Below are 23,546 nucleotides of genomic sequence, written 5' to 3'. Positions count from 1 at the left end.
ATATATATATATATAGACAGACATAAACATACATAACTGACAATAAATACAAAAGCATGTTTAATCAGCAGCGGATCCAGCAATTTTTTGCCAGTGGGTTCATCGTTTTGACGGTTCGGGTCGTTTGGTTTAGGTCATGGACATAAAAAAATATGACATAATAACTAAAAACAAAATCGTTATTAGAAATTAGAAAACACATAATATAAATACGATGGTCTTTTTGAATTAAAAAAGAAAATAACACTCTATAGTTGTTCTGTATGAGTTTTCATCTTTTAAAAATGTTGCATTACATCTTCGACCGCAACTTTTTGAAGGAGCTCCCTTTCAATGTAACAAATGCAAAAAATTTTCAAATAATCATCACTCATAATGAAAGGCAATGTTTATTGTTTATGTTGAAACTAAAATAGTCATTAAAATGATGAAAACATATATTTACTGACTACAAATGCAAACACCACTTAATTAAATATAAGAAGATGTATATGTATATTTCATGAAATCAATTAAATTTGATTTCTATCGGGTGATGTTTTCTAAAACTTATACAACCAGTTAGAAAAGAAAATGAAATATAAAATTAGAAAAACTACTAAAACAGGGAATTGAACCCAAGTTGCTTCATAAGAAAAGATAGTTGCTTACCACCCGACCATGGTTCCACATTGTTAATTTTTCATTTACAATTTATATGTCGATTCATTCTCATATTTTAAATAGACTTTCTGTGCAAGAAGTACTCCAGCCTCAAGATTTTGGTTTCTGCAAGTAATTCAGTCACCATATATAGGTCCATGTTTAATGCAAAACGCCTATCTTCAAAGTAACCTAAATCTTTTAAAATTAACTAGTTAGTATTAAAAATTGGATAGTATTTTATATTAAATAGGCTTTGTAACCCGTGCATTGCGCGGGAGATATTTTGACCTCACGGTTGCGAAACTATGAAAAGAACCATATTGACCCAAAAAAAAGAGATAACAAAGAAAAAATAAAACCAATTTACTCAAATCGACATATCAGAATAGTCATTACAAAACAAAGAGGCTCAAAACAAACAATTCCTCATGTCCATTGCTAACAAACCACACACCGCCAGCTAAAACCTTCCAACAAAATAAATAAACCGGAAAAGCTCCATTGCAACCGGTGATGCTAGACCGTCGCTATCTAGTCAAAAACAATACAAATAAGTGTCCAAATCACCTTAAACTAGTCAGGGTAAGTAGGGTGTCGAACCACGAGGAGTATGGGGTCAGTGTAAAGTGAAACCAATTCCAAACATTATGAAGTAATTCAATTAACAAAGTGCTGATCACACTAGCAAACAGTTTGGTTTTATAGTAAACGAACAAATAATCAAAGATTCAATCAGTCAACAAAGCAAATCACACTCGGGAATTCAAGTGAGCAATCAAATAGCAATCTCATGCAACTTAACAGATAAACTATCCTATGTCAACTGCAGACTGACTAACCGGTTAAACCTTAGGCATCCATGCTCGCTAACACACGGCACTGGTTATCAAACGGTCTCTGTCAGTGTGACTCAACTAAGGGCAAACATATGTTTTCTTGCTATTAACAGGTCAAAACAATCCTATAAGCAATTATCATAGTAACTGGCACACTAATCGTTCTGATCAAAATAAACCTAAACTGACGTTGTGCGCAACAATACTAGACATCAATACTCATAGATTAATATCAAAATAATTACAATCAATCGTTCTAGTACAGGAGAAAATAACTGAAAGATTACAAACTATATATCCCGGGTATCACTCGAAGGATCTAGCCGCGTCTCGGCATCTCTCGGGCTTCGGTTATAATGAATAGTATCATGCACGGGACCTTGAGACGATTGGAAGTGATGGTTCTCCTCTCTTCTTCTCTGAAGATCACCTGGATAGTGAATGATGGCGTCTAGGGTCGTCCAAACGAAATAAAACATCAAACCCTAACTTTCCCGACTACAGGGACCATCGCGTAGCGCGATGGCTATATGCCCATTCCATCGTGCTACGCGATGGAATATAACCTCATATTTGGATTCTTCTCGTCGAGAAACTCAAAATTCATATATTATGGGTCCCGTAACTCATTTTCTAGCCCAGGATATGCTTGTTTTACTTCATGGTCGCTTTTTGTGAACACATCTTGTTCAGTTTTAGCATCGGCTTTATGTTTCTCATCCAAACTCTTCTCAAATCCTTCTAACACTTCCAAAGACTTCAAGTTATGCTCCGGTCATCTCGAGATATCATTCCATGCTCGTTAAAGTCTCCAATCCGTAGTTAGGGTTTTACTTTCGTTTTCTTGTTTTTCTCTGTAATCAATCACAATAGTCTGTAATTTCAATTCGTGATAATAATAGTAGTGTTGATTGTTCTTGATATTGATTCATTGATCCAATTTCATAACAATTGGTATCAGAGCCTGATGGTTGGGTAAAAGTTGGTTTATTTTATATATTAATTAGTTAATTTTAGTTAAATAATCGAATGAACATTGGTACTTCAAGCATTGTTATGTGTTTTCAGGACATTGGAAGCTTTAGAGCTTAACGAGGATATTTACGAGCTTTGAATGAAGATCGAGAAGTGAGAGATTGGACGTGCACGCATCACGAGGCATTCAAGAAGATTAAATAAAAAAAATCTAAAGTTTTACATCTTCGCGATACGCGAAGATGCAAAGAACGGCAACTTCGCGATACGCGAAGTTGCAGAAATTAGGCCGCGACTATTTTGTCCTTCGCGATACGCGAAGAAGCGCGCCTATCATCTTCGCGATACACGAAGATGCTTAAGTCGGCCAAAAATTTAGGTTTGCCTTATATAAACCTCTTAACCTCCCCAATCGGTTTTTGATGACTTCCAAAGGCAAAAGAGGCTGCTTAGGACGATTTTCCACCATTCCAAGGCTTCCGGTTCATCTCGGGTTTGCATGTTCATCAAGATAAGTGATATAATCAATATGTCGATGCTTGGCTAAGTTTTTGTTCGTTCTATGCTAAGGTTTTGTGTGAAATACTGTTATGATCATATTCTTATGCTTAATCGTTATAGCTTGATTGATTTTATATGAATTTGTCTTGCTTAATTAGTTATTTGGTTGATTAAAGTTTGTGTTTGCGATTATTGAGTTGTGTAACGTTTGTTTGGTTGTTCACCAACATTTAGGGTTTAAGCTGTTGTGTCATTGAACTAAAATCATCAAACCTTATCATTGAGTTTGTTTTCCTAGACATAGATTTGACAATTGTGGAGTCCGGGTTCATTTGTGTCAACAATTCGGCTAGGGTATCGTTTATCATCATAAATCAAACCATAGGACTAGCAATTATTATAGCACCAAAGACGAGAGAATCTGTGATTAACGCATGGAACACATAACCCGAACCTAGAATGAATGCTTTTCATTAATATTATTTACAAATCGTTTTTAAGTAATTATTTAGTTTTAATTAATCTTTTTCTAAAAACCGCTTGACATCGTCTGTCCGACTTAGTTTAATAATTAAATTAGTAGTATTAAAATTAGCACTTTCCTTGAGTCCCTGAGGAGACGACCTACTTACCCGTACTTATTATAGGTATTTAAGTCTTAAAATTAATTGTTTGAGTAGACCGCGACAGCCTATGTCAGAGCCTCATTGGCTCGAATCTAAAGAAATTGATCATTTGTTCCGCTGAAGTCAATCAAGATGGTGTCAACGAAGTTCGAATTGGAGAAATTCGATGGTAAGAATGATTTCTCGCTCTAGAGGGTGAAAATGAGGGCTCTACTGGTTCAACAAGGTATCTCCGATGCCTTGTCAGGAGAGCCAAACATGCCAAAAGGGTTTACAGATGAAGAAAAGAAAGATATCTTAGAGAAGGCACATTCAACAATCATTTTAAGCCTCGGTGATCGTGTTCTTCGTGAAGTCTCAAAGGAAATCACGGCGACTGGAGTTTGGGCAAAACTTGAAACCCTGTACATGACCAAATCACTAGCAAATAGGCTATATTTGAAGAAAAGACTCTACACTTTCCAAATGACTTCGGGTAAGTCATTAGAAAGTCATACTAATGAATTCAACAAAATAATTCTTGATCTAGAGAATATTGAAGTTGAATTAGAAGATGAAGATCAGGCAATCATCTTTCTCTCATCTTTGCCTTCAACCTATGAACATTTTGTGGATACTCTCATGTATGGGAGGGATACACTATCCATGGAAGATGTTCTTGCTGCCCTAAATTCCAAAGAACTGAATAAAAGGGTGGAAACTCAAGAAGATATGGGTGATGGCTTATTTGTAAGAGGAAGACTAGAACAGAGGAGTCAAAGAACAAAAGGTGCAGGAAGGTCTAAGTCAAAACCAAAAAGAATCATGAGGTGTTTTATTTGTAATTCGGATAAACACTAAAAGAGGGATTGTCCTGAAAGAAATAAGAAGAAGAAAGCAGAAGGTTCTTCTAAGCCTCAAGGTAACAATGTAGATGATCCTTTGGATGGTTATGACAGTGCAGATGTATGTGTAGTATCTAAGGATAGTTGTAATGGTGGTTGGATTATGGATTCAGGGTGTTCATACCATAGGACACCTAATAGAGAATGTTTTAAGGATTTGAAATTAGAGGATCTTAGGGTAGTAAAGCTAGGTGATGATAGAACATGCTCCATTAAGGGACATGGTATTGTAGCTTTAAGTTTGGATAATGGAACAGAGGTTGAGTTAACCAATGTTAGGTATATCCCATCATTAACCAAAAATTTAATTTCCTTTGGTACATTTGAAAGAAATGGATATGGTGTGAGTTTGAAGAATGGCAAAGCCAGGGTGATAAAGGGCTCAATGGTTGTAACGTATGGATCCAAAGGGGAAAATAGCATCTATGTTTTAGATGGGACTGCAATATTGGGGATTGTTTCAGTTGCTAAGGGCAAAACAGTCAATATTGCAAAATTGTGGCATAATAGGCTTCGCCATGTAAGTGAAATGGGCCCGATGGAACTAAAGTAGCAAGAGGTAATAAAAGATCTTGTACGTTGTGATGTAGGATCTTGTGAAAACTGTATTTTAGGTAAAGCTAAAAGGGTTAGTTTTCCTAAAGGGATACATAAGTCCAAGGAGTATTGGATTATGTACATGCTGATTGTTAAGGACCTACAAAACATAAGTCTTTAGGTGGAGTTTCTTATTTTCTTTCTATCATTGATGATTATTCATGAAGAGTATGGGTATATATTCTAAAGAATAAGTCTGATGCCTTTAGTATGTTCAAAGATTGGGAAATTTTAGTTGAAACACAGAAAGAAAGAAGAGTTAAGAAACTAAGAACTGACAATGGATTAGAATTCTGTAGTGGTGAGTTTAATAACTACTGTAAGGACAGAGGAATAGCAAGGCATTTAACCATTCCTGGAACTCCTCAGCAGAATGGATTAGTAGAAAGAATGAACAGGACTTTACTTGAAAGGGTTAGATGTACGTTGATATCTGCAGGGATGCCCAAAGGGTTTTGGGCAGAAGCTGTGAAGACTGCAGCATATCTAGTTAATAGGACTCCATCTAGTGCAATAGATATGATGGTTCCTACGGAGAAATGGTCTGGTGTTAAAACTGATTATAGTAATTTAAAGACTTTTGGCTGCTTGGCTTACTCACATATTAGCCAAGGAAAACTGGAACCAAGAGCTGTTAAATGTGTGATGATTGAATATCCTGACGAAGTTAAAGGATATAAACTATGGAGACTTGATGGTGAAGGACCCAGGGTTATAGTCAGTAGAAATGTTGTGTTTCAAGAAGATGTTATTTACAAAGATGTTATTAAGGGGTCAACTGGTGAAAGTAAGATTGATCAAAGGGTTCAAGTTGAGGTGGAGCCCATTAAAGAAGTATATGAACATGGAAGTGCAGTTAGTTCTACTGAAAATGAAGACAGGGGTAATTCTTGAAATATGAGTCAGACAGGGTATAGTTTGGCTAGAGATAGAGAAAGAAGGCATGTAATTCCTCCTTTAAGATACAGAGATGTTGATGATATATCAGCATTTGTACTTAGTGTGGCACAAGAGGAAAGTTTAACTAAACCATTGTCATATTCTGAAGCAATAAATTCAATAGACAAGGATAAATGGTTGCAAGCTATGAATGAAGAAATGAATTCTTTGAATAAGAATGGGACTTGGTTATTGGTTGATAAGCCTGAGAAACAAAGATTTGTATCCTGCAATTGGATTTACAAGATCAAGGAAGGAATGCCAGGAAAGCAGCCTAGGTATAAAGAAAGGCTAGTAGCAAAGGGATTCTCACAGAAGGCTGGTATAGATTATAATAAGATCTATTCACCTGTTGTGAGATTGCATATTCTATTGGGTTAATATTGGCATTAACAGCTCAAGAAGATTATGAACTGGAACAACTTGATGTAAAGACAACATTTTTTCATGGAAATTTGGAAGAAAAGATATATATGCATCAACCACAAGGTTTTGAGGTTGAGGGGCAAAACGGGAAAGTTTGTTTGTTGTTAAGATCTTTATATGGGTTAAGGCAGTCGCCTAGGCAACGGTATTTGAGCTTTGATCAATACATGGTGACTAATGGTTTTAATAGAAGTAAGTTTGATAGCTGTGTTTACTTCAAAGAGTATAAAGATGGTCAGTATGTCTATCTATTGCTGTATGTAGATGACATGTTGGTTGCTTGTAAAGACAAACAAGTAATTCAAGATACTAAAGATTTGTTAAAAAGGGAATTTGACATGAAAGAGCTTGGTGAAGCAAAAAGGATTTTGGGTATGGAGATTACCAGAAACAGAGATCAAGATTTGTTATACTTGACTCAGAATGCTTATACTAATAAGGTATTGTCAAATTGTGCTATGAGTCATTGTAAAGCAGTTAGTACTCGATTAGCTACTCATTTTAAACTTTCTGATAAGGACAGTCCTGTATCAGAAGAGGATGAAGTTTTTATGAGTAATATGCCTTATGCTAATGTTGTAGGGAGTTTGATGTATCTTATGGTATGTACTAGGCCTGACTTGGGATATGCAGTTAGTCTAGTTAGTAGATATATTTCAAAGCCTGGTAAGAGTCATTGGGAGGCTGTAAAATGGATATTGAGGTATTTGCAGGGTTTCAAAGGTGTTGGTTTAATTTTTGGAAAAGGTTCTATTGATAAAGGGGTTGATGGATATGCAGACTCAGACGTTGCTAAAGATCTGGATAATGGTAAGCCTATGACAAGTTATGCTTTTACAGTTTGGGGATCTTTGATTAGTTGGAAAGCTTCCTTACAGAAGATTGTAGCTCTTTCTACCACAAAGGCTGAGTATGTAGCTCTTACTGAAGCAGTTAAAGAAGCATTGTGGCTTAAAGGTTTTATTTCTGAGCTGAGGGGTAGTTTGGTCTAACCGATAGTTTTTTGTGATAATCAGGGTGCAGTGCAGTTTACAAAGAATGTAGTTTATCATGAAAGAACTAAACATATAAATGTTAAGTTTCATTTTATAAGGGATATTGTTAGAGCAAAAGAAGTGATGATTAAAGAAGTAGATACAATGGAAAATGGTGCTGACATGTTTACTAAGGTGTTGCCAGGTTCAAAGTTTCAATTTTGTATCTTTTAAACATTGGAGAGCATTGATGACAAGGTAGAGATTGTTAAGAGTTGTGTCATAAATGTATTGGGCAGGTGTGTCATAAACTTAAGAATTGTGTTATAAATGTATTGGGTAGGTGTGTAACTTTTCTATAGTTCAGGGACTGATGTTGTTAATAGTGTAATTAAGTTTGTTATAGCTGTTAGAGGTTGATAAAAGGGGGCTAATCACGTAGTTAGGGTTTTACTTTCGTTTTCTTGTTTTTCTCTGTAATCAATCACAATAGTCTGTAATTTCAATTCATGATAATAATAGTAGTGTTGATTGTTCTTGATATTGATTCATTGATCCAATTTCATAACAAAAAGATTGCTAGAAACATATTTTGTACAAATCCGTCCATAATTTTAAGGTCACAAAACTAAAATTCTTATTATGTTAGTGTCAGACACAAAAATACAGTTAGTCTTCACTATAAAGAAGTCAAAGAACTCATGTACAAAAGAAAAGGTTCAAGAACTTAATGGGAAGTAATTATACTATTTCTAACATAGTGATATAAAATTTAAATCCAAAAGGCATGACGGTTTTACCATTTCTAGTGATAAAAAATTGTTTATCAAATGGCAAATATGACTTCCTCTTATTTAGATTACTTAATTCCCTACAAATCAAATGCACAACATCAACGTGAGTTAACTCATTCTTGCTTTTACAGATCAGACAACTGTTGATAGAAGCTTTAGATAGAGCTCATTATAAGGAAAATATATAAGTTTTTATATAAAAAAAAATGCTAGAAAAGAGGGTAAATACAGAAATTTTAAAAAAAAAAATTGAGAATGGGTGTAGATTTCAAATGAATTTGATTAGAAACTATAAAAGTAATGACCTTTAATACTTTTGGGCATGTAATACCGTATACTAAGATTCACAATTTTAGATATGAAGAATTAATACAGAAATCAATAACGTAACAACAAATAAACAGAAAACGGTATAGAAAATCTCAAAACTAATTATGTGTTTTTTGACTACCACGTACTTACACATAATAATTACAGCAAGAACCAAACTAAGAGAATAGAAATTTATACTTATATCATTGTTTATGATTGTTTACACTCGTTAGTTTAGGCTATGAGTAATGGTTAATGTCCTTTAAGAGGCATTTTCCGTTGTATAATTATCACCTTTTATAATTAAAAAAAAGCTTGTGAAATGGATATATAATATCTCTTAATACTCTTCAATTATTTACCACTTAAAGACACATATGAGTTTTATTGTAAAAACGCCCAAGCCTTTATAACGTCACATAATGCCCTGGGAGATGATGCACGGGCTTTATCTATCCATAAAACGCTCCTATAATGCCCCAATTAGGTGAGTGAAGAATAAACGTATGGTTAGCTTTTTGTATGTTAGTTTTGCTCCTATAATGCCCCAATTAGGTGAGTGAAGAATAAACGTATGGTTAGCTTTTTGTATGTTAGTTTCATGTTGTGTGGTGAATTTGGGTATCTAGCCGCTTGCCATTGCCTTTGTATTTTAGAAAGAATATATATACACAATTTTCAATTCTCATGTGTTCATCTCATTAAACGGGTTATAACATCTCATTAAATTAAAAATTAATCTTACCAATTATTTGATGTAAAAATCCTATAAAATAGGGATATACTAAAATTTAATATCCAAATTAAAAAGAAAAAGATATTATTTATAATTACTAAACAATTTTATAGTAAAAAACATAAGCGGGTCATGGGTCACCAAATCCAAATAGCTTTTAAACTGGTTATAACATATTATTTATTTATGAAACTCTTTCATCATCAAACCCTAAGTATATTATTAACTTTCTTACAATAAAGAAAATTAAAATCCAAAAAATAAATATTAAAAAACAAAAAATGTAAAACAATCATTCTCTCAAGCCATCAGATTTCTTTATTTGTAAATGAAGGTTTCTCACGCATTTGACCTGAATTCACGGGTAAAGGTCTCACGAAACCCAGATAGCTCTTTAAGAGTGATAACATCTCATTATATTAAAAATTAATCTCATAAAATATTTGATATAAAAATCTTATAAAATATGGATATACTAAAAATTAATATTCTATTTTATTTTAAAAAAAAGATATTATCTATAATTAAGAAACAATTTTAGAATAAAGAAAATAAACGGGTAATGAGTATCACCAAACCCAGATAGCTTTTAAACCGGATTATAACATATCATTTATTTGTGAAACCATTTTATCATCAAGCCTCAAGTATATTAATTATTAACTTTCTTATAATAAATAAAAATTAAAATCCAAACATACATATATAAATATTAAAAGCGAATCATGTAAAACAACCCCCGTAATACGGGGGATAAAATCTAGTAATATATATAAACGAAAACCCTAAAATCTTATGTGTCGTGATGTGGTCGCTCCCTCCTTTTATGGAAGCCACTAGATTGCTTGATTTGTAGCTAGAGGCCTCTCATTGATTTAACCCAAATTCATGGGTATGGGTCTTAGCAAAGCCAGATAGCACTTAAACAGGTTATAACATCTCATTAAATTAAAAATTAATCTTACCAATTATTTGATATGAAAATCCAATAAAATAGGGATATACTAAAATTTAAGATTCAATTTAAAAATAAAAAGATATTATTAATAATTAATAAAAAAATTTATAGTAAAAAAAGTGGGTCATGGGTCACCAAATCCAGATAGCTTTTAAATGGGTTATAGTGTATCATTTATTTATGAAACCCTTTTATTATCAAACCCTAAGTATATTATTAACTTTCTTATAATAAATAAAATTAAAATATAAAAAATAAATATTAAGAGACGAAAAATGTAAAACAACCAATCTCTTAAGCCATCAGATTGCTTTATTTGTAAATAAAAGTTTCCCACGCATTTGACCCGAATTCACGGGTAAATGTCTCACCAAACCCAGATAGCTCTTAAACGAGTTATAACATCTCACTATATTAAAAATTAATCTCATCTAATATTTGATATGAAAATCCTATAAAATAGGGATATACTAAAAATTAATATCCTATTTTATTTAAAAAAGATAGTATTTATAATTAAAAAACAATTTTATAATAAAGAAAATAAACGAGTAATGTATATCACCAAACCCAGATAGCTTTTAAACCGGATTATAACATATCATTTATTTGTGAAACCATTTTATCATCAAACCTCAAGTATATTAATTATTAACTTTCTTGCAAAAAATAATTAAAATCCAAATATACATATATAAATATTAAAAACGAATAATGTAAGATAACCCCCGTAATACGGGGGATAAAATCTAGTGTATATATATATATATATATATATATTTATAGGATTAGGTTCATTTCAGAAGTGATTCTTATAACAAGAAGTGCAAGAAGTGATCTCAACCATTAGATTATTAATCAATGGTTGAAACATTATTGCATTTATTGTAATTAATAAAATTTGAAAGACATTATAATAAATATGAAAAGGTTAGTTTAGGTAGAATAAAATAATTAATTAATCAATTTATCTCATCTATCCCTAAATAAAAGTTCAAAGCACAAATATTATAAAGTTATAATTTGTAAGTTACAATTTATTTATTTCATTATATGTTAGTGTAAGATCTAACTTTATTCTTTTTTCACCAATAAACAGCTTTTAATTTATAAGATTTAAGCAAAATTGTATCTTCATCATTGATTATTCTTTTGAAAAAAAATAATTTGTATATGTGTAAGACGGAAAAAAATGTGTACGAAGAAATTGAAAACGTGTAGGAAAAAAATAAGATGTGTATGAGAAAATTAAAGATGTGTAGGAAAATTTTGAAAATGTGTAGGACGAAAAAAAATATGCGTAGGAAAAAATTGAAGATGTGTAGGACGCAAAAAAAGTGTACGACGAATGTAGATGTGTAGGAAAAAAATATGTTGTGTATGAGAAAATTAAATATGTGTAGGAAAAAAATTAAGATGTGTATGAGAAAATTAATGATGTGTAGGAATAAATTGAATATGTGTAGGAAATAACTGAAGATAATGTAGTTGTGTAGGAAAAAAAATATATTGTGTATGAGAAAATTAAATATGTGTAAGAAAGAAATTAAGATGTGTAAGAGAAAATTAATGATGTGTAGGAAGAAACTGAATATGCGAAGGAAACAATTGAACATGTGTAAGACGAAAAGCATAGGTACGAAGAAATTGAAAATGTGTAGGAAAAAAATTAAGACGTGTAGGAAAATTTTGAAGAGGTGTAGGAAAAAATTATAGTTGTGTAGAGTGAACTCAAAAGATAGGGTAAAAAATTATAAAGATAAATTTATTGTATTATGAGTTTATTAATTTTTTAAATCTTTTAGTTATTGTTATTAGATTAATTATATTAGTTAGAGATGCAACTAATGTGGTTTAATTATATATATTAATTAGAGAGAGAATATATTTATATTATTTTAATACTCTTTTCATATATTTTAATATTGGAAGATTAAAAATTAGATGAGTGACCCAGATTAATTTCTCGCACTTCTCGCTGCAACTTGACTTCTCGCATGAACCATCTCTTGCATATATATATATATATATATTAATTATCATGTATTCAAAAGTAGACACTCATGGCATTTAGGAAAAGCAAATATTCATAAGCAATCACATCATTTGTATTTTATATCGAGTTCACACTATCTTTTATGACACAATTTATGAAGTTTATATTTCTATCAATTTATAATTTGCTATTAACATTGCACACGCTTTTGAATTAATGATTGGACTTTATTTTTCGTAAATTTTGTATTAGAATCGGTGTATTCGATGAAGCCCAATTCTAAATATGCCACATTTATGTGGTGGACAACTTGGACGGTCCATTCTACATGAAATATACTAAACGTACCAGATGAACTGAGAACTCTAGATCTAGAGCTCAAATGGCGAATCTCAAAACTAAAACCTTGAATCGATTAGATTTACAAAATGTATGAATCCATATCTTAAAAATATCAATCCCTCAAAATCTCATGCATTTCGATCCACTAAATCAGGATCCTAGAGAAAGCAAACGTTACCTCGTAAGCCCTAGATTTCTGTTGAAGGGGTAGATTTCGATCCTTTGACCTTGATTCCACCGATGTGCTTCACAAAAACTATACTTTAACAAGTTATTTTACCTGGTGGGTTGCGCCGGGCAAGTCGAATAATGCATCGGAAAGGTCGAATATGTTTATGTCACGTTTGCAGTTGTGCATTACTGTGGGTCCGGTTGATTACACATAAAACATTAAAATATAAAAGAACGACATTTGTTCAGTTGGTAAACTCTGAGCATTGTCGATATAGGGCGCTGCAACAATAAGTCGATAAAACTCAGGTGTTGGTAAAACCTAATTCATAATAAACATGAACATGTAACTTGGGCATGGGCTTAAACTTGGCATGTCTTTTAATCATTAATTTGAAATATAACAATATGTAATCATGAACTTGTAACGTAATATGAAACTTAAGCAGATGTATCTCATGAACAAATAAAACTCGAAAATGATATAAAAATTGTTAAAGTAAAAGGTTGTAAACGTGTAAAATTTTACAAAATTTTAAAATACGAAGAAAATAGTCACTCCACCTTATTAAATCCAAGTCTCTCAAAAGTCAAAACAATCATAAAATTTGAACTTGATAATTATATAAAACACTGGACAAGATGCATACCGAAAGTTGATTCACATAAAATTGAGCGCACATCAAAATAAATTTTTTTTTACCAAAATACAAAAATAACTGCAATGACGACGGTGATGGTGGTGGCTTCGGTGACAAAAATGGTGGTAGCGGTGGCGACGATGGCGGTGGTTGCGGTCAGGCGGCAAGTGCGGTGGTTATGGTGCTGGGGAGGTGGCAGTGGTAGCATTGGTAGTGATGGCGATGGTAGCGCAACGACGATGGTGGTGGCGGTCAGGTGGTGTCGGTCAAGTGGTGGTGGTTAGGCGGTAACAGTGATGGTGGTGGTACGTGATGGTCAGGCAACGGTACGGTGAATGGTTACGGTGGTTACGTGACGTTGGTGGCGGAGGCGGTGATAGCGCTGGTGGTAAGGTGGTGGTGGTGGTTGCGGCCGTGGTGGTGGCGACGGTGGCGGTGGCGGCGGCAATGGTAATGGTGGTGGTGGTTAAGAAAGTAGGGTGAAGGAAGAAAAAAGTGGGAATGAATGGCTTTGATGGAATGAGATTTATATGTAATGAATGATTCCATACATTAAGCAACCAAACATTAATTTTTTCACTCCCACATAATAAATATTTCCACTCTCATTCATTTCTGTATACCAAACAACAGTTCCACCCCAATTATTTTATTTTATTTTTTTTCAACCTGCTTCACTTGATCATGAGTTGCTAACTCAGCATTTATTATAGCTATAATCCCTTCCGGTATGTAATAATCCATTAGAACTTAAACGTAAATAAAAGAAACTAAGCAAGCAATCAAATCAAAACATTAGAACTTAAACGTTAATAAAATCCGGCTATTGTTGAACAAGCATTTAAAACGGGGGAAATGATCAAAGTGCCCAATTTGATCATTCTTCATTCTGAAGACCTAAATTCCATTGGCTTCATAATGTCCAGCTTAAAATCAACCGGCCCGTCGATTTTTTCTTGACCACTAATCGAACGCCACATTTATAAGTTCTGCCAAGAATGTTTCTCGGTAGCCGCCTGATTTTCAAACCTTTTGACAAGCCGGTCCGCCTGGTTTTCAATTCCACGCACCGGCAGTTGGATATTAAGAGGGTGTTTGGCTGAGCTTTTTAAATTGGTTTTTGCTTATTTGCTTTCTGAAAAGCAAAAGCAAAAGCAAAAGCAAAAATAACTTTTGAAAAGCTCCAATTTGTAGCTTTTGAAGGATCTTTGCCAAACACATTTTGCTTTTCAAAAAGCAAACAAGTAAATAAGCAAGTTTTAAAAGCTCACCCAAACACCTACTAATCCAATTGATTCCACTAAATTATATCGTCACATGTCTCTATGGTAATATTGAAAACAAAACGAGCAGGTAAAATATCCGAGGGCCTTTCTAAAATAATTTGATTTAGTACTTTCAAATTTTTATCATTTTTCTTCACATTTATCAAAATTAATAGGTTAAATTCAAAACTAAAATAATTTCACTTATCTTTAGATATTATATTTTATAATTAAAATATTTTATAACATAAGCTAATACATGATATTAAAAGAAACCAACCAAAATGTAAATATGGTCAAGCACGTCATTAATATAAAAAGTGGCGGACCTAAGACTTTTATCTAATGGGGTCTCATTTTTCAGTGTTCAAATTTTTCAGGTCGGTTGTTGTTCAGTCGGGTACTCGAGACGAGGAACACAAGAAAAAACAATCTAATCTAATCTAATTTGATCTAACCTCTAATCTAACTAATAAAAGAAAATAATGAGAATGATGTGGTAATTTCACATTCATTCTTGTTCTAATCTCTCTTCTCATTCATTCTATATATCTATGGGTGGTGGGCAAAACCATTTTGTTAAATGGGTTATAATTTCCTTTCTAATCTTTAATCTCATTCATCTTATCTATCGATGGATCATGAGTCAAAATAATTTTGGCAAAAGGGCTATAATTTTCTTTATAATTTTCTAATTCCTCGTTTTATTTATCCTACATATCCATGGGTCATTGGTCAAAACAATTTTGACATACGGGTTATAATTTCCCTTCTAACTTTATAACCTCTCTTCTCATTTATTATAGTTATCCATGGGTAATGTGTCAAAAGAATTTTAACAAATGTTGTATATTGTTGTAAACGTATAATGGTTTATCTCATTCTAATTTCTAAATTTGAGATTACAGACTTCTTATTATTTGTAGTATATATTTTATTTTCTTCTTACCTATAATTTTGTTCATTTCTTTCAAAAAAGCGTACCTTATTTATTATTATTTTTATTTAACAACTCCCGTGTAATACACGGGGTTCAAAAGCTAGTATCATGGTCACTGGCGAAGCTTTACTTGGGTTTTTTCGCGTAGTAGTGTAAATTTACCCGTTTTCGCCCGAAATTTTTTATGTTTAGTGTAAATTTAGGCGTTTTCGGCTAAAAATTTGAGTCCGGCCCCCATTGTTTGTGAATTTTTGTATACCTGAGTCCGTCCCCCGGTGTCTTAGTCCAAGCTTCGCCACTGATCGATCATAATAAAAAAAAGTATGTGCATTACTCATTAGAAACACACAATATGCTTGTCACTCTAAATAAGAAAACATTAACATTACAACTTTTAAGTTGTTTCCCACAATGGCATTCGACTCGCTAGTAGAGGATGGCGGCAAGTCGGCGACAAGCGAATCACATTTGAAGGTTGCGATGTGTGTCCCATGTTTGGGCTTTGGCTGTGCAACATGCCTCTGTTCGAGAGTACAAGGCTATCAGGTTTATTTATAAGTTAAAACCTAACTGTTATTATTCAGTATTAACTATCGGGTAGAATTTAAAGATTAAAAATAAAAATGCAAATAGTGAAACAAGAATAGGAGTTCAACAATCCTTGAACACCGACTAAAGTTACCACTGATGGTTGGGTAAAAGTTAGTTATTATTATATATTAATTAGTTATGTTTAGGTAAATAAATGAATGAACATTGGTACTTCAAGCATTATGTGTTTTCAGGACATTGGAAGCTATGGAGCTTAACGAGGATATTTACGGGCTTGAAATGAAGTTCGGGAAATGAGAGAATGGAAGTGCACGCATCACGAGGCAGTCAAGAAAAGAAGATAGAAAAATCTGAAGTTTTACATCTTCGCGATACGCGAAGATGCAAAGAAGGGCAACTTTGCGATATGCGAAGTTGTAGAATTCCGGCTGCGACTATTTTGTCCTTCGCGATACGCGAAGAAGCATCCCTGTCATCTTCGCGATACGCGAAGATGCTTAAGTCGGCCAAAAATTTAGGTTTGCATTATATAAACCCCTTAACCACCCCATTCGGCTGAGATCGACTTCCAGAGGCAGAAAAGCTTTGCTAAGACGGTTTCCAGCCATCCCGAAGCTTCCGGTTCATCGCGGGTTTGCATGTTCATCAAAGATAAGTATTTTGACATTATGATCATGTTCGGCTAAATCATTTGTTCATAGGGTTTTGTGTAAATCCTTTTAAGACCAGATTTATTATGCTTCATATTTTGAACTTGATTTGACTTTATTGTTTTTATCTTGTTCAATTATTGCTTGGTTGTTCAAACAATTTTTGTTTGCGATTTTTGATTAGTACATCACTTATTTGGTTTGTTCATCAACATTTAGGGTTAGGCTCTTGTCATTGAACTAATAATCATCGGTCAATGTTACTTAATTAGTTATCATAAAACATAAATTGGTAATTGTGTAGATCGAGTTCAATTGTGTCAATAATTCGGTTAGGGTATCGTTTGTCATCACAATCAAACTATTAGGTCTAATAATTACTGTGAAATCAAGATAAGTAAATCTGGGATTAAGTTGATTAGCACATTACCTAAACCTAGAATGAATACTTTTTATTAATATTGTTTACAAAGTTTTTAAGTAATTGTTTAGTTTTAATTAATCTTTTTCTAAAAAGCGCTTGACATCGTCTGTCCGCATTAGTTTAATAATTAAATTAGTAATAATAAATTAGCACTTTCCTTGAGTTCCTGTGGAGACGACCTTACTTACCCGTACTTATTATAGGTATTTAAGTCTTAAAATTAATTGTTTGAATAAACCGCGACAGCCTACGTCAACCACTCCACTAAAGTTAAGATTAATACTATGTGTTCAATCTAATAATTATTATGGAGTCCAAGAAAATTTTTATATACCGTCTCAAAGAAAATTTTTAGAAAATGTTTGGGGTCCCGGAACCCCGACCGTTACTATGTGGGTGCACCCCTTAATATATATAAGTGTAACTTAATCAAAGGACATTGAAAGACATCTTGTGAACAACAGACATATTAGTCATTTTTAACATGAACATTTACAATTATAATACACATATATCATCTTATTTTCTTGACATTATCAATGTCGTCTTCAACCACTGGATGTGGCTCTCAACCCTCTGGATGTTTTCATTTGTAAATGAGATTTGAAATGCAAGCGCCTGGAAATTGCAAAATAAACTAGACGGCGTCTGGATTTGAAAACTAGGCGGATTGGTTTGTCAGAAGGTCGGAACACTGACCGGCCGCCGAGAACATTCTTAGCAGGTTTTTTACACATGACGCTTGGTTATTGGTGTAGAAAAACAGACGGACCGGTTTTTAAGTTGGACATGATGGAGTCGGTGGGATTTATGTAGAAATTTTTGGAATAGGATTTCTCAGTAAACAAAGTCAAATTTTAAATGAGAAACATGATCAGTTTTATAGATTAAAATCACAGAAAAATATATTATGGTTGTTCGTTTCGTTTTCTTTTATTTTGAAGTTACAACTTTTTAGTATCATAAGTTTTGATCGGAACCATTTAGTTGATCATAACCACTGAAATCGAATCTTAAGAAATATAATATATATCCGAATTGAACTATAAAAGGAACTTTGAAGTGCATAGTTATTGCAATTGCCTTCTTTTCTAGACACATCCCATAACACTAACCTATCATTTAACTTACGCTATGGAAGTTGAAATCATTTCCGAAGAGAGCATTAAACCATCGTCCCCAACACCGCACCACTTGAGAACATATAATCTTTCTCTCCTAGATTATCTTGTTGGATATCCTTACGTACCAATCGTTTTTTACTACCCTAATCACAATGACAATGACAATAACATATTCCAAGCACTACAAAGGTCATTGGTTCTAAAGAAATTACTATCTGAAACCTTGACTCAGTTTTACCCACTTGCAGGAACACTTAAGGGCGATTCAATTGAATGTAACGACGTTGGTGCTAACTATGTCTTAGTTTTGGTTCATGGTCGTCTTGATGGCTTTTTGCACAAACCTGACCTTGGATTGATTAACAGGTTCTTGCCATTAGAACCTAGTTTTGATCAATCTAGTGTGGGTTCTCGTGTCACAAATGTTCAAGTGAACATTTTCAAATGTGGTGGAATCGCTGTCGGGTTGTGTGTTTCACAAAAGATCCTTGATGGGGCTGCACTCTACACTTTTCTAAAAGGATGGGCTAACATGGCTTCCAAAAGTGAAGAAGTTACCTATCCAAAGATAATTTCTCCATTAGTTTTTCCTGCTGAGAGCTTGTGGCTTAGAGACATATTCCAGGTTAGCTATCAAACAGTGCTAAAGGAAGGCAATTGTATCACAAAAAGATTCGTATTTGGTTCGGATTCCATAGCTGCTTTAAAAGTTGCGGCTAGTAGAAATGGAGTGCAACAACCAACACGAGTTGAGGTGGTATCTGCTTTGTTATGGAAGTGTACAATAGCAGCATCTAAAGAAGCATATGGTATCCAGAAAACTACTTGGCTAAACCACTCTCTGAATCTTCGTAAAAAACTTCCAACAAAGACGTCAAAAGACTTGATTGGTAACATGATGTGGGTCTCAAGTGCAGTGTGCAAAGATAACGACGAAACCACATTGCATAGCTTGGTGAACAAGGTGCATGATAGCATTGTAAAAGTCAACGATGAGTTTGTAAACGAAGCACAGGGTGATGAATGGTACGTCGCAATGCAGAAGTTACTTCAACAAATGGGAGAAATCGGCTCGGTAGGGCCAACAGAATATTATATTTTTACAAGTTGGTGTAAGATGGGTTTCAATGATATTGATTTTGGTTGGGGAAAGCCAAGTTGGGTGTCTGGCCTCATAGGTAAAGGATTCAAGGGGTTCTTCAATTTAGTGACTCTAATGGATACAAAATGTGGCGAGGGAGTTGAAGCATGGGTGACTTTGGATGAAGAAGAACTGAAGATTCTACAGTGCAATCCGGAGCTACTAGCGTATGCTTCGGTGGATCCAAGTCCGCTATCAAATGATCATGTCATATGAGTTAGAGATCTGTCTTAAAAACCAACGTCTTGGTTGTTAGTACTTTATATTGTGGCAAATAAATTTACATGTTCGTTTGCTTATTTTACCCGTCTTTTAAGCTTAGGTTTCTATTTTCCTGTCGTCACAACATGCCTAAGGGGCGCAGACATATGACTGTCAGTTGGTATTGCCTTTTCATTTAATCAAAGTGTGTTACGTAGTGGAGCATATTTGATTGAGAATATTAGTTGATCAAGAAGGGAATTAAATACCATCTGTTCGATCACAAAGATTTTAATTTACAAAAATAAGTTACAAGGATTTGGTTACAAAGGCATCCGAGCCTTTAGACGTCCATCAACTAGAGATTCTTGCATTCTATTATTTTACAAGCTCTCTTGCTTATTTTACCGCTCTTTTAAGCTTAGGTTTCTATTTTTCTATTATCGCACCGTGCCTCAAGGGCGGAGACATATGACTGTTAGTTGGTGTTAATTTTTCATTTAATAAAAGTTTAGTGGAAAATATTTGATTTAAATATTAGTGAATACAAGGGAATTAAATACCCTTTGTTCGATTACAAAGATTAAATTTACAAACATAAGTTACAAGGATTGAGTCACAAAATCATGCAAGGCACTAGATATCTATCGCCTAAAGATTCTTCTATTCCTCTCACTTTCGATCCTTGTAATTAACTTACTCCTAATTACCTGAAAACACTTTTTAAAATACATTAGCTAAAGCTGGTGAATGATGCTCACAAACTCGAAAGAATTTTCATAAACCATTAAGACAATCACCAATCCTTTCAACAAACTCAATATGCCTCATCCTGAGTCATCACTACTAAACATACACATAACGGTTTCTGAGGAGTTATGTGCCCTTATTGTCAACATCATTACAAAACGTTTAAGTTTTAACGACGACAAAAGTCGTTGCTAAAGCCCCAAATGTCGCCGCTAAAAGTACTAGCGACAACATGTTGCCGCTGTTGAGTTGCCGCTAGTTCTTAGTTGCTATTGATCATTTGTCACCACTAATAATGTCTCCGCTAAAAGGTGTGGTCACTAAAGTCAAATTCGTCGCTAATTAGTCACCGCTAATACTTTTCAGGCGAACTCCCGAAGAGTAATAGCACCGACTTTGTTGCTGCTAAAGGCATCTAACTTGTTTTTTTAAAAAAATCTGGATTTTCCTTAACACTAAAAATACAACAAATATATGCAAGTTTTTCCGAACATGCATCATAACCATTGATATATATATATATATATATATATATATATATATAGGGGTAAGTTCTAGTGAAAACACTTTTTAAAGAGAAAACTTAAAAACTCCTAAGAAACTATTTTTTAACTTAAAAATTTTTTTTTTTTAAAGTTTCTTTTTTTTTCATTATTCTTATATGTTGTTATTGATTTAAAAAAAAAACTTGTCAGTAACCTCATCGGTATAGTGCGCATGTGTAATAGTGTGTATTGCATATATGCAAAAGTGTTTGTATTGCATAGAATACAACCCTATTGCACATATTTGATACACGCTATTGTATATATGCAATATAAGACTAATACACACATCGAATACACATTAGTACGTATGTGTAATACAACATTAATGCACATGTGCACCATATCGACTTTTATTTTATTATTATTTTTTTCCATATAATACAACACTACTACACATATACAATACACAAATATTGAATATATGCAATAAAACACTATTAAACTCAAAAGTACATAGTAATACACATGTGTAATACAACGCTATCGCATAGTAATACGTATGTGCATTACAACGGTTTTTTTTTTATTTTTTGAGTGAAATATAAGAAAATATAAGAATAATGGCTAAAACAGAATTTTGAAAATATTTTTTTATTTTTAATTAAAAATAATTCTTTAAAAGTTTTTAGGAGTTTTTTAGTTTTCTCTTTAAATGTGAGTTTTCCTTTAATCCTCTCCCTATATATATATATATACATAAACATACATAACTGAAAATAAATACAAAAGCATGTTTAATCAGCGGCGGATCCAGCAATTTTTTGCCAGTGGGTTCACCGTTCGTATCGATTCAAAGGTCTGGTCGTTTTGACGGTTCGGGTCGTTCGATTTAGGTCATGGACATAAAAAAAATATGACATAATAACTAAAAACAAAATCGTTATTAGAAATTAAAAAAACACATAATATAAATACGATGGTCCTTTTGAATTAAAAAAGAAAATAACACTCTATAGTTGTTCTGTATGATTATTCATCTTTCAAAAACGTTGCATTACATCTTCGACCGCAACTTTTTGAAGGAGCTCCCTTTCAATGTAACAAATGCAAAAATTGTTCAAATACTCATCACTCATAATAAAAGACGATGTTTATTGTTTATGTTGCAACTAAAATAGTCATTGTAACTTTTTCAACTAAAATAGTCATTAAAATGATGAAAGCATATATTTACTGACTACAAATGCAAACACCACTTAATTAAATATAAGAAGATGTATGTGTATATTTCATGAAATCAATTAAATTTGATTTCTATCGGGTGATGTTTTCTAAAACTTATACAACCAGTTAGAAAAGAAAATGAAATATAAAATTAGAAAACTACTAAAACAGGGAATTGAACCCAGGTGCTTCATAAGAAAAGAGAGTTGCTTACCACCCGACCATGGTTCCACATTGTTAATTTTTCATTTACAATTTATATGTCGGTTCATTCTCATATTTTAAATAGACGTTCTGTGCAGGAAGTACTCCAGCCTCAAGATTTTGGTTCCTACAAGTAATTCAGTCACCATATATAGGTCCATGTTTAATGCAAAACGCCTATCTTCAAAGTAACCTAAATCTTTTAAAATTAACTAGTTAGTATTAAAAATTGGATAGTATTTTATATTAAATAGGTTTTGTAACCCGTGCATTGCGCGGGAGATATTTTGACCTCACGGGTTGCGAAACTGTGAAAAGAACCATATTGACAAAAAAAAAAGAGAAAAAAGAAAAAATAAAACCAATTTACTCAAATCGACATATCAGAATAGTCATTACAAAACGAAGAGGCTCAAAACACACAATACCTCATGGCCATTGCTAACAAACCACACACCGCCAGCTAAAACCTTCCAACAAAAAAAATAAACCGGAAAAGCTCCATTGAAACCGGTGATGCTAGACTGTCGCTATCTAGTCAAAAACAATACAAATCAGTGTCCTAATCACCTTAAACTAGTCAGGGGAAGTAGGGTGCGAACCACGAGGAGTATGTGGTCAGTGTAAAGCGAAACCGATTCCTAACATTATGAAGTGATTCAATTAACAAAGTGCTGATCACACTATCAAACAGTTTGGTTTTCTAGTAAACGAACAAATAATCAAAGATTCAATCAGTCAACAAAGCAAATCACACACGGGAATCCAAGTGAGCAATCAAATAGCAATCTCATGCAACTTAACAGATAAACTATCCTATGTCAACAGCAGACTGACTAACCGGTTAAACCTTAGGCATCCATGCTCGCTAACACACGGCACTGGTTATCAAACGGTCTCTGTCAGTGTGACTCAACTAAGGGCAAACATATGTTTTCTTGCTATTAACAGGTCAAAACAATCCTATAAGCAATTATCATAGCAACTGGCACACTAATCGTTCTGATCAAAATAAACCTAAACTGACGTTGTGCACAACAATACTAGACATCAATACTCATAGATTAACATCAAAATAATTACAATCAATCGTTCTAGTACAAGAGAAAATAACTGAAAGATTACAAACTATATATCCCGGGTATCACTCGAAGGATCTAGCCGCGTCTCGGCATCTCTCGGGCTTCGGTTATGATGGATAGGATCATGCACGGGACCTTGAGACGACTG

The 23,546-nt window shown here is 33.4% G+C and overlaps 1 pseudogene; it reads left to right on the top strand.

Moving 5' to 3' along the window:
- The first annotated feature begins 18,276 nt into the window (after positions 1-18,276).
- LOC143625287 (epi-neemfruitin B 7-O-acetyltransferse L7AT pseudogene) lies at positions 18,277-19,665 on the top strand (annotated as a pseudogene).
- The last annotated feature ends 3,881 nt before the right edge of the window (positions 19,666-23,546 follow it).

The sequence above is a fragment of the Bidens hawaiensis genome, unplaced genomic scaffold, assembly GCF_021521415.1.
Source record: "Bidens hawaiensis isolate Kalapana, Puna unplaced genomic scaffold, B.hawaiensis_p1.1 tig00004101_1, whole genome shotgun sequence".
NCBI lineage: Eukaryota > Viridiplantae > Streptophyta > Magnoliopsida > Asterales > Asteraceae > Bidens > Bidens hawaiensis.
Note: the sequence above shows the minus strand (reverse complement) of the source record. Positions and strands in the feature narration are given on the sequence as shown.